Consider the following 8,833-nt stretch of genomic DNA (forward strand, 5'->3'; position numbering starts at 1 on the left):
GCGGCGGTCGACCGGCTCTTTCCCAAAAGGTTTACTAAAGGAAAGCGCCGGAGGTTGGAGATCGGTCGTAGTTGTCAGTTCGTGACCGCCTATTGTCGTTCTTATGGTCGCAAAAGCTACATCTCTCATCGCTACTTCAACACATTGTAACGCGATTGTACGGCTAAGGGGTGTCCATCTTAACGGTGACCAATCGAGCAGAACTGGCTCTGGTTCAGACATGAGGGTGAAAAGAGGTCTGCAGCCACTGAGCAAATGTTTGACCGGTACAAACAGTAAAGAAGCAATGCAGTGTATTTCTCCTTTGTGTTGAATACTTTGTTTACATATATCCAAAACAGTTCCTATTCAACATTTATTTTTTATCAATAAATTTCTACTGTTAAGTAATATCAAATGAAAGGAAGCCCTTTTACCATTTGATACCTAAGCCTGTATTAAAATATTGTAATCAAGCTTGTGTCAATACCTGTACCCTTCCACATATAAGTAACGAGCATGTCTAGGCTGTTGTCAATGATTGATTCTCCCATATGTCCTGCACAGGAATCCTCCTCCCTCTGTCCAGCCTACTGCATCCATTAATGATCATTCTAGATGTTGTCATTCCCTACCATTGATCACTAGGATTCCTCAGAGTTTCCTACTCTGCCAGTTCCACCTGCACACCTGTCACTTCATTTCCCGTAAACCACCCCTGTGCCTAAATGGTAAATTGGGAAATGACTGTACTTATATAGCGCTTATCCAGTCTTTAAGACGCCCTCAAAAGCGCTTTACATACACATGTCATTACCATTCACACATTCATACCCATTCATACGAGCAGTGGACTTTACTCCTAGGACCTAACATTCACACACATTCACACAACACAGTTGGCCATGCATCGGGAGCAACTCAGGGTAAGTAATCTTGCCAAGATACATCGACATGTTGACTGCATGGGCTGGGGATTCAACCCACAACCTTCCTGGTTGAAATGACGACCAACACTCCCTCACAGCCACAGTCGCTTTCCTGGTATATTTCCCACAGTCGCCCACTCCGTTATTAATTTGCTTAACCCAGGCTATATTGTTGATACTCTGATAAGGTTACTGATACACCATTTTCAGAGCGTAACTAGTAAGTTGAACAGAATAAGATGTTTAAAAGTACCCGCCCAACCCTGACATATGAACCTGGACTAAAAAGAGGAGAAATCCACGGTCTAAGGTATGGGCGCTCAATTAATCGTATTTTATATCGCATACAGATTATGGCTGCAACGTTATGAAAACAACGTAAATAAATATAACGATAATTATTTATTATTATTAATTCTTTCTTTTTTTGATTGTTTTTTCAGTTGAGGTTATACTAAGTTCAGGTAATCAACTGTTAGAAAACATACTGTCACATTTCTTTCTCAAATAAATTGGATGTTTTCACTAAGTAAATGGATAATCGTTTTAATAACGCAGATTACAAATTAGTGACCAAATAATCGAGATTATGAGTTTTGCGCCATAAATCGAGCACCCCTATGCGCTAAGTATAACTTAATAAGTATATTATGAGTGGGTTTTGCTGCTCCCTTCTTCCCTGAGCCTTCAGTAACCGCCTCACATGAAGTGGCTCGGACACCTGAAAGCCAACTCAATTTGTCTCCTGGTGTTATCAAAGCATACAGGTAGTGTATGTAACAGGTGAGGAAAGGCTACACTGTTGAAGGGAACCAAGCTTGACGAGAGTCGCTCTGGAAGTTAGCTCACGATAAAGGAAAAGTATGGTGGACAAGTAAAGAAAGGACTCTGAATCATTAATAAATGCACCGATATCCACCTGACAGGTCAGAAGGACATACAAAGAATGAGACAGCAGCAAAAGGAAAAGTCAGCAGAATAGAAAAGCAAGGAAGAGGTGAGCCGTCACAGTGAGAGAGACAGATAGGAAAGAGAGCAGAAAAGGAGCTAAAGGAAAAGAAGACGACACATGCCAGGCAGAGGTTTTATATACAGGCCGGACTGAGAGCTTCCATCATTTGCATAGAATACTGAGCCGGAAGGTAATTCCAGCAGACATGATAACATGTCAGATGGACAGAGAGAGCCTAAGAATCGCAGGAGCGCCGGGGAACATTGAGTGTCCTGCAGGCAAAGTAAACACAAACCCGAGTCCCAATTTCAAGTGTAATCCAATTTAAAACTTACAATTACAATGAAAACACATGTACGAAACATACGGCCAATCACATACACACACCAGAACAGTTGCACTTAATGGCAACCCCTACTATGGTCATATTCAGCGTTACTGTATGTAGTGTCTCCTGGGACATGTCTCCATGCTTTAATGTTCAAAAAGCTCTTTATTTTTCTCATACTGCCTGTGCTGCAGCACCTCTTTTCACCCTCTGTCTGAAACCAGAGCCCAGTCTGCTCTGATTGGTTAGCTGGCCTGGTAAAAAAACCCGATTACTTGGACTATAAAAGCTGACAGAAGTAACCAGGATGGCCGAGTGGTTAAGGCGTTGGACTTAAGATCCAATGGGCATCAGCCCTCGTGGGTTCGAACCCCACTCCTGGTAAATTTAAAGTATTATTGAAATAAATTAGGGCAGTTTGCATAATGTACTCAGATGTAGTAGATAAGCAACACTAGTTGGATTTCTTAAGAAAACTAACACGCAATGTGTAAAAGCGCTGGCCAATAGAAGTTTGAGTGCTACATAGTGATGTCACCATGTTCCGGGAAGGAAAAGGTATGCTTGTGGAGAAATTAAAGATGAAAACTGAATATGGGAAATCAAATTGATGTATAAGACAGACTGAGGAGCCAATCAGAGTGCTTCATCCTGCATCCTGGTGAAAGAGACATTTATCTCTGTCAGCTTCGTGCTGGAGCGTTTCAGACTATTCCTGGCCCAGATGTAAAAATATTGAGTGTGTCATCTTTTGAAAGAAAAGGCTGTGAACAAAAGGGACAATGTGTGAGGTTTCACGCGTGCTTTACGCCAGACACAAACACATCCATCTCTGCTGAGCCGTGTGTGATAAAACACTGGCAGAAAAAGAATCTCAAAGTGGGAATGTGTGCACTTTTCAGCTGAAGCTTTGTTTGTTCAGCATAATTATGATCTGTTTAGCACAATATACCGAGGGTAGCAAATAAGACTTCCTGCAATTACACAACACTGGAGCCAGGTGACGGAAACACACTCTCATTTATGGGGAAAAGGTTAAGTAATAGACAACGCCGTGGAACATATCTGCTTATAATTTAGTAGTTGAACTGATTTGTTTTAATCGGAGCCTTTTATCTGTTATCTCTAACAGCACCATCGTGATGATTCATATCACACCTGTGAAATAAACTTTGATGCTGCAGATAATGTATACAACTACAAATCTAATTAACCTTAAACGACAGTATTACGCTCACGATCAGACTCGTTTTATAACACTTCTGAGGTGAAATTGTAAACAACAAAATCAGTTACCGAGAGACCTATTCCCTGGATGCACACAAACCTCTTCAGTGAAGTAAATTATTTTAATTACAGCGCATTGTTATTTAAAAAAAAACTCTTTAATGATAAAGCCCATGTGAAAAGCATGATATTAATCCTTTAGGCGGTGTTGCAGGGCTCTGATAATCTGTTCATTTAGGGAGTAAATGAACTGGAAGCAGAGCTGCTCCTCTGAGAGCGGAGGCGGAGAGTGAGCAGCAGGAAATAGAAACCAGACGTTCATTTATTCATCGATTTCCTGGAACAGCTGGAACCGTGTGAGCTCTGCACCGTTAATACAGCTGGGGAGGAAATTTGACACAAACATCCCTCCTTATCTCAGCTATTTTTAACTCATTCATTACACCCCCACTCCTAATCCATGCATGTTCTCACATTCAAGAAAGTCTGGGGCATCCAATACATCAACTACTGTGTGTGTGTGTGTGTGTGTGTGTGTGTGTGTGTGTGTGTAGAAATATCCTCAGCCATTTTATTGTGGCAGCATTATGAGTTTTTGGGCCTTTTGGCAGCAGATAACTCAGTAATTATTATAATATGAAGTTGATGCAATGAACACAGAGTTGGTTTTAATTGCACAGCGTAGTGGAAAAGAAGCTAAATGTATAATTGATGCATGGGTTTCCTTTTGATGACTTTCTTACTGGCTTATTATGTGACAGTCTGTTTATTCTTCAGTTTTATTTTTAAATGTATCACCTCATTGTTTCTTGTCTAGTTTTTCTTCCTGTTATTCGTTTCCCAGTGATTGTCTGATTGTGTTCACCTGTTGCCCCCCTCCCCGTGTCTTGTCTTGTGATGAGTCTTGTGTCTTTAGAGTTTTGTCTTCCTTTGATCTCCTTGTTGGGTCGTTGTTCTCCCCATGCATGTTCCTGTTGGTTTTCCCTGGGCTCCTGTACCTCGAGTTCCTGTTCGTGCATAATCTGTTTATCCTCGTTTTCTCGGCTTGTTGGTGGATTAAAGCTTGGTTCTTGTTCAAACTACTTGACTTCATGTTTTGTGCTGAGTTTGGGTCCTGCCTTCCTACCAAACCCTGACATATTATATGTTAAATGCCCCAATGTGTTCACCGGCTAACTGCTACCTTTGTTGGTCTGATGTTTAGAAATGGGCAGGTAGCATACAGTGATTTATTTTACATGTCTCACAGTGAAAACAGCTGCCACAGATCAAAATTGAGAATGTACATGTCGTAAAACAAAAAAAAGAAAGATGCTAAAACTTGGAAAAAAGGCTGTGGGGATCTACTGTGTGGGGAAAGTAAGACGTTTTAAATAACACACAAATGATAATACAATAAAACTCAACAAGAAAATGTTCAGTAAAAATAAATAAACACATTTTTGATTGTTTTAAAGTCTCACTTGTAGTCTCATTCTGCCAAATCATGCTGTAAATTGCGATGATTAGTTCCCACTTAGTAAACATCATCCAGTCATTCATTGTAATTCACTCTCAGCAGCAGAAAATCTTTCTTACCGTCTCTCCTGTTGAGTTTGGCGAAGCCCGGCGCGTGGCTGCTGGACAGCTGGGAGGAGCTTCTGAAGGACGATGGAGGCAGATTGGACACCAATGGGCTGTCACACCCTTCTGTCATTCAGAAGCTCCTCCCAGCTGTCCAGCAGCCACGCGCCGGGCTTCGCCAANCTGACGGAGTGACGGACCCCCCCCCCCCCCCCCAAAACGAAAACTCTTCGGTTTCTCCACGAATTACACAAAGTTCACCAAAGCAGCGTTAAAAGGGGGAGCGCCGAAAGCGGGACTAATTTTTGGCATCACTGTAAATTAAAAGCAATAATCGTGGCTTGATATTGAGTAAGAACATGTTTTTATGAACCACACAGCTTCCGGTCTTCCTATAACACGTAATGCCGTGAGACTACCAACAGAAATACATTGCTTTTAAAATCGTGCTGTGCAACACGAAAAAAAAGGGGAAAGACTACCAATAGAAATACATTGCTTTTAAAATCGTGCTGTGCAACACGAAAAAAAGGGGAAAATCGTGTTGGTGAACACGAATCAATAGATTAAAAATCGTGTTGGTGAACACGAAATGCCGTGAGACTGGGTTGGAATAGGTACCAAAATAATATAACTCAAAACACACACTCACTTAACAGCAGCACGTGACAAATATGGCGTGACACTGCCATGTTACTGAATGGCCGGAACTGTGAAACTAGCTAGACTATGGTATTTTCCTCATCACCATTTACTCACTGCTGGCTGGCTAATACTCTTAACAACATTTAAAATGCATTTGCTTATGCCACAGTGTTGAATGTCAGTTACTTACACGTCCAAAACTACTGTGTAAAACTGTTTTTTATGAAAACAGCTACTTAGCATGGCGATGCTAACAAGAACAATTAGCTACAAAAGGACACTGGCTACACTTACACACATATCACTAATCCCGTGAAACATTACTAAACCATTGACAGTGCATTTACATTATATCTCGATGCAAGCTAAAGACAGAAACGTTAGTTTTGCAGTACCTGTGGATTTTAGAGAGAGGACCAAAGTTAGCGTCTTGCTCAGATCACAGCACGTTTATTTCTGACATGCGCATGAGCTGAGTTCCTCCCTAATAGATCCACCGCAGCGCCAGCGCGCCATCTACTGACGTTACAGTGTATTGTATACATTTTAGGAAGATTATATTATTAACAAAAAATAGGGGGGGTGTCTGTTTAAATGTAACATCTAGCATTTCCAACCTGCTACATCACCACAAATATTTTATAATTTTTTTCTGTCAAGGAAACAAGCTTGTTTTTTATCGTAAAATGTAGACTTAAAAGGAACAAGTGGACATTTAAAATTACAAATTGGACAGTTAAGGCTGTCATGCTTTATTAGCTCCAATAAACCTTCATGAGTCACTTCCTGCATTTAATAAGGGACATTTGCCTCTGCCACCTTCACACATATAGTTTTACACATGTTCACATTAAATAGGCAGTCAGACTGTCATATACTAAACCAAAATCCCAATGTCAAACAGCTCATGGAAACATGTATATTCTCAGATTCTTCAAAGGAAAATAAACCTCATGACCAGTCTTAGTTTTCACTAAGCAACCTCAGTAGTGATTGCAGTCTAGAAATGTACGTTTGCCCCTGTCTGCAGGGGCCAAAAATAATCACTTAATGGTTTGATCACCATGAAAACAAAAACACCTTTAGGGAGCTTCTGGTGTGCCATGTGAAGAACGGTACTTTCCACCGTCATCAACAAAACATCAGATGAGGTCATGGTTTGTGAAGGGGTCGTCTCCAACTGAGACACACTTGAAGGTGTTTTGGCATCTTTTAAAAGTGCAACACCCTGTAAAGACATGTATTGCCCGTCAGATTTATTTTGGCATTTATCTGAAGTTATAAACCAAAGTTAATGAAGGTCCCTTAGCAACAGTGTCCAGGCTACTTTTTGCTTAATATCTTCTTTCGCAGCATTTAACATGTGCTATTACTGCCATAATAGCAGAAAGGAAATTAGCGAGTGCACACACACAGTGATTCAAGCTTTCCATGGTGCAAGTAATGGCTTAATAAAAACGTTTTCACAGACCAATAATCCCCTAAAGAGCTTCATCAGATTGAACACAGAAGGGGGAAATCAGAGATCAGATGTCACAGCAGTCATATAGCTAACGCAATGATTCCTAACCTGGGAGTCAGGGCCCCGATTAAAAAGGAAAAGGAAAAAAATGTCTGTTCTGCCAAAGGATGTTTATTTTTCAGATTGTTCTCTAACTTTTGGTACTATTTTATAAAGTGCTAGGACATGGTTTCACATATGTAGGCCTCTGAGTTATAATGTACATATCCAGTAATCTGAGAAGTGAATCGGATTGATACTGACTTCATCGGATCAGGTATCAGCCAGATGGGAACAGATCAACTTAGATACTTTCGATTTCTGAACGCTTTCTGTTTTTCTCTGTTTGCTGCAGTGAACTTGTTTCAACATGTGGCCGGGAAGCGTTTCTGGACTGAAGAGTCGTAGAGACTGAAGACATACTGCCTATCCTGATGAACCAACTCCTAATAATCACAGTGGTAGAGTACGTAAACAACCATTCATTCACATTTTTGGGCGATACATTTGGTTGGGAAACCGTGCTGGTGACAATCACTGCTTGCAAAGCCATTTGGAATCATTGCGTGGAAGAAGAAACAAAGTGCGTTAATAGAGATGAATAAAACTAGGACTGATTTTAGGTCTTCAATCATAAATGACCATTTTTTGCCACTGCGACAAAACACCAAAAGGGAGCAGTTGGTTTCGTTTAGTATGTCGCTTTTGAAAAGGAACATCCACACATAGGGAAAATAGGGCATAAAGGGCAGGAAAAGCATGTCATGTAGCTGAATGATGAATTTTAACCCTTGCTCATGTGGACCTAATCACTGCTCTTCACAGCTTTTTCACAATGGTAATCTTAAATGAACTGTTGACTGTCTGTACTAAGGTCAGGATATGGTAAAGATGCATTTTTTAAATATTTCAAATTTTAGAAAATGAGAGAACTGTTATGACATTGATACTACTCGATGTTGGCAGATGCACAGCTCGGTTAGGAACAAATCAAACAGTTTACACTGCAAGAAAATCTCTCTCTATTGAACTGCTGTACATTGATTCAAAAAAAATGTCTACATTAAAAATGATTGGAAACTAATTAGCTTGAGAATGCTCTTAGTACATAAGGCCAGCTCTTAGGAAGAGTCCTTCACAAAGTGGAAGTGTCCTCATGTGAATAGCCAACATGCTGCACTTGTAATTAAAAACCTGATCATGTATGAACATGTTACTTTTAAACATAGACCTGCTTTACTGACATGGTTGTAGAGGTTTTTGGTAAGATTTTACCCTAATTAGACCGATTTAAGTAAAGGCATGCAGATGACATACAACAAAGGCTCTGGTTGTTTTAAAATCGGGTTGCGTTCCGATAATCCAAAAATCAGCTCCTAAATTCTAACCCTATCTCCTATTCCTTGACCTCTGAGTGAAACGTCACGGGGTTAAGGGATAGTGGATAGGAGAATTCAAAAGGACTTAGGAGAAGAGACTGCGGTACTTTAGAGAATCCGAATGCACTTTCACTATCCGACGTGTTTACGATGCGCCAGCGGACGTCATTGTGTGCGTCTGCTGCTGTGGGGAAACTATGGAAACTACAGTGTTCTATTCAGCAGACTACAACATGGATGTTTAATAAGAACGAGGGACTACTGTAAACTCATCTAGAGACTCTGCACCGTGCTCTGATGCTGTTGTTTTATGCTTTATGAACGTGGACA

At 40.6% G+C, this 8,833-nt stretch overlaps 1 non-coding gene across 1 annotated transcript; it reads left to right on the forward strand.

Moving 5' to 3' along the window:
* The first annotated feature begins 2,489 nt into the window (after nucleotides 1–2,489).
* trnal-uaa (transfer RNA leucine (anticodon UAA)) lies at nucleotides 2,490–2,572 on the forward strand. The gene has a single exon. It is a non-coding gene; the product is annotated as a tRNA-Leu (tRNA).
* The last annotated feature ends 6,261 nt before the right edge of the window (nucleotides 2,573–8,833 follow it).

The sequence above is a fragment of the Notothenia coriiceps genome, unplaced genomic scaffold (genome assembly GCF_000735185.1).
Source record: "Notothenia coriiceps isolate Sejong01 unplaced genomic scaffold, NC01 NC01_scaffold00000339, whole genome shotgun sequence".
NCBI classification, from domain to species: Eukaryota; Metazoa; Chordata; class Actinopteri; order Perciformes; family Nototheniidae; genus Notothenia; species Notothenia coriiceps.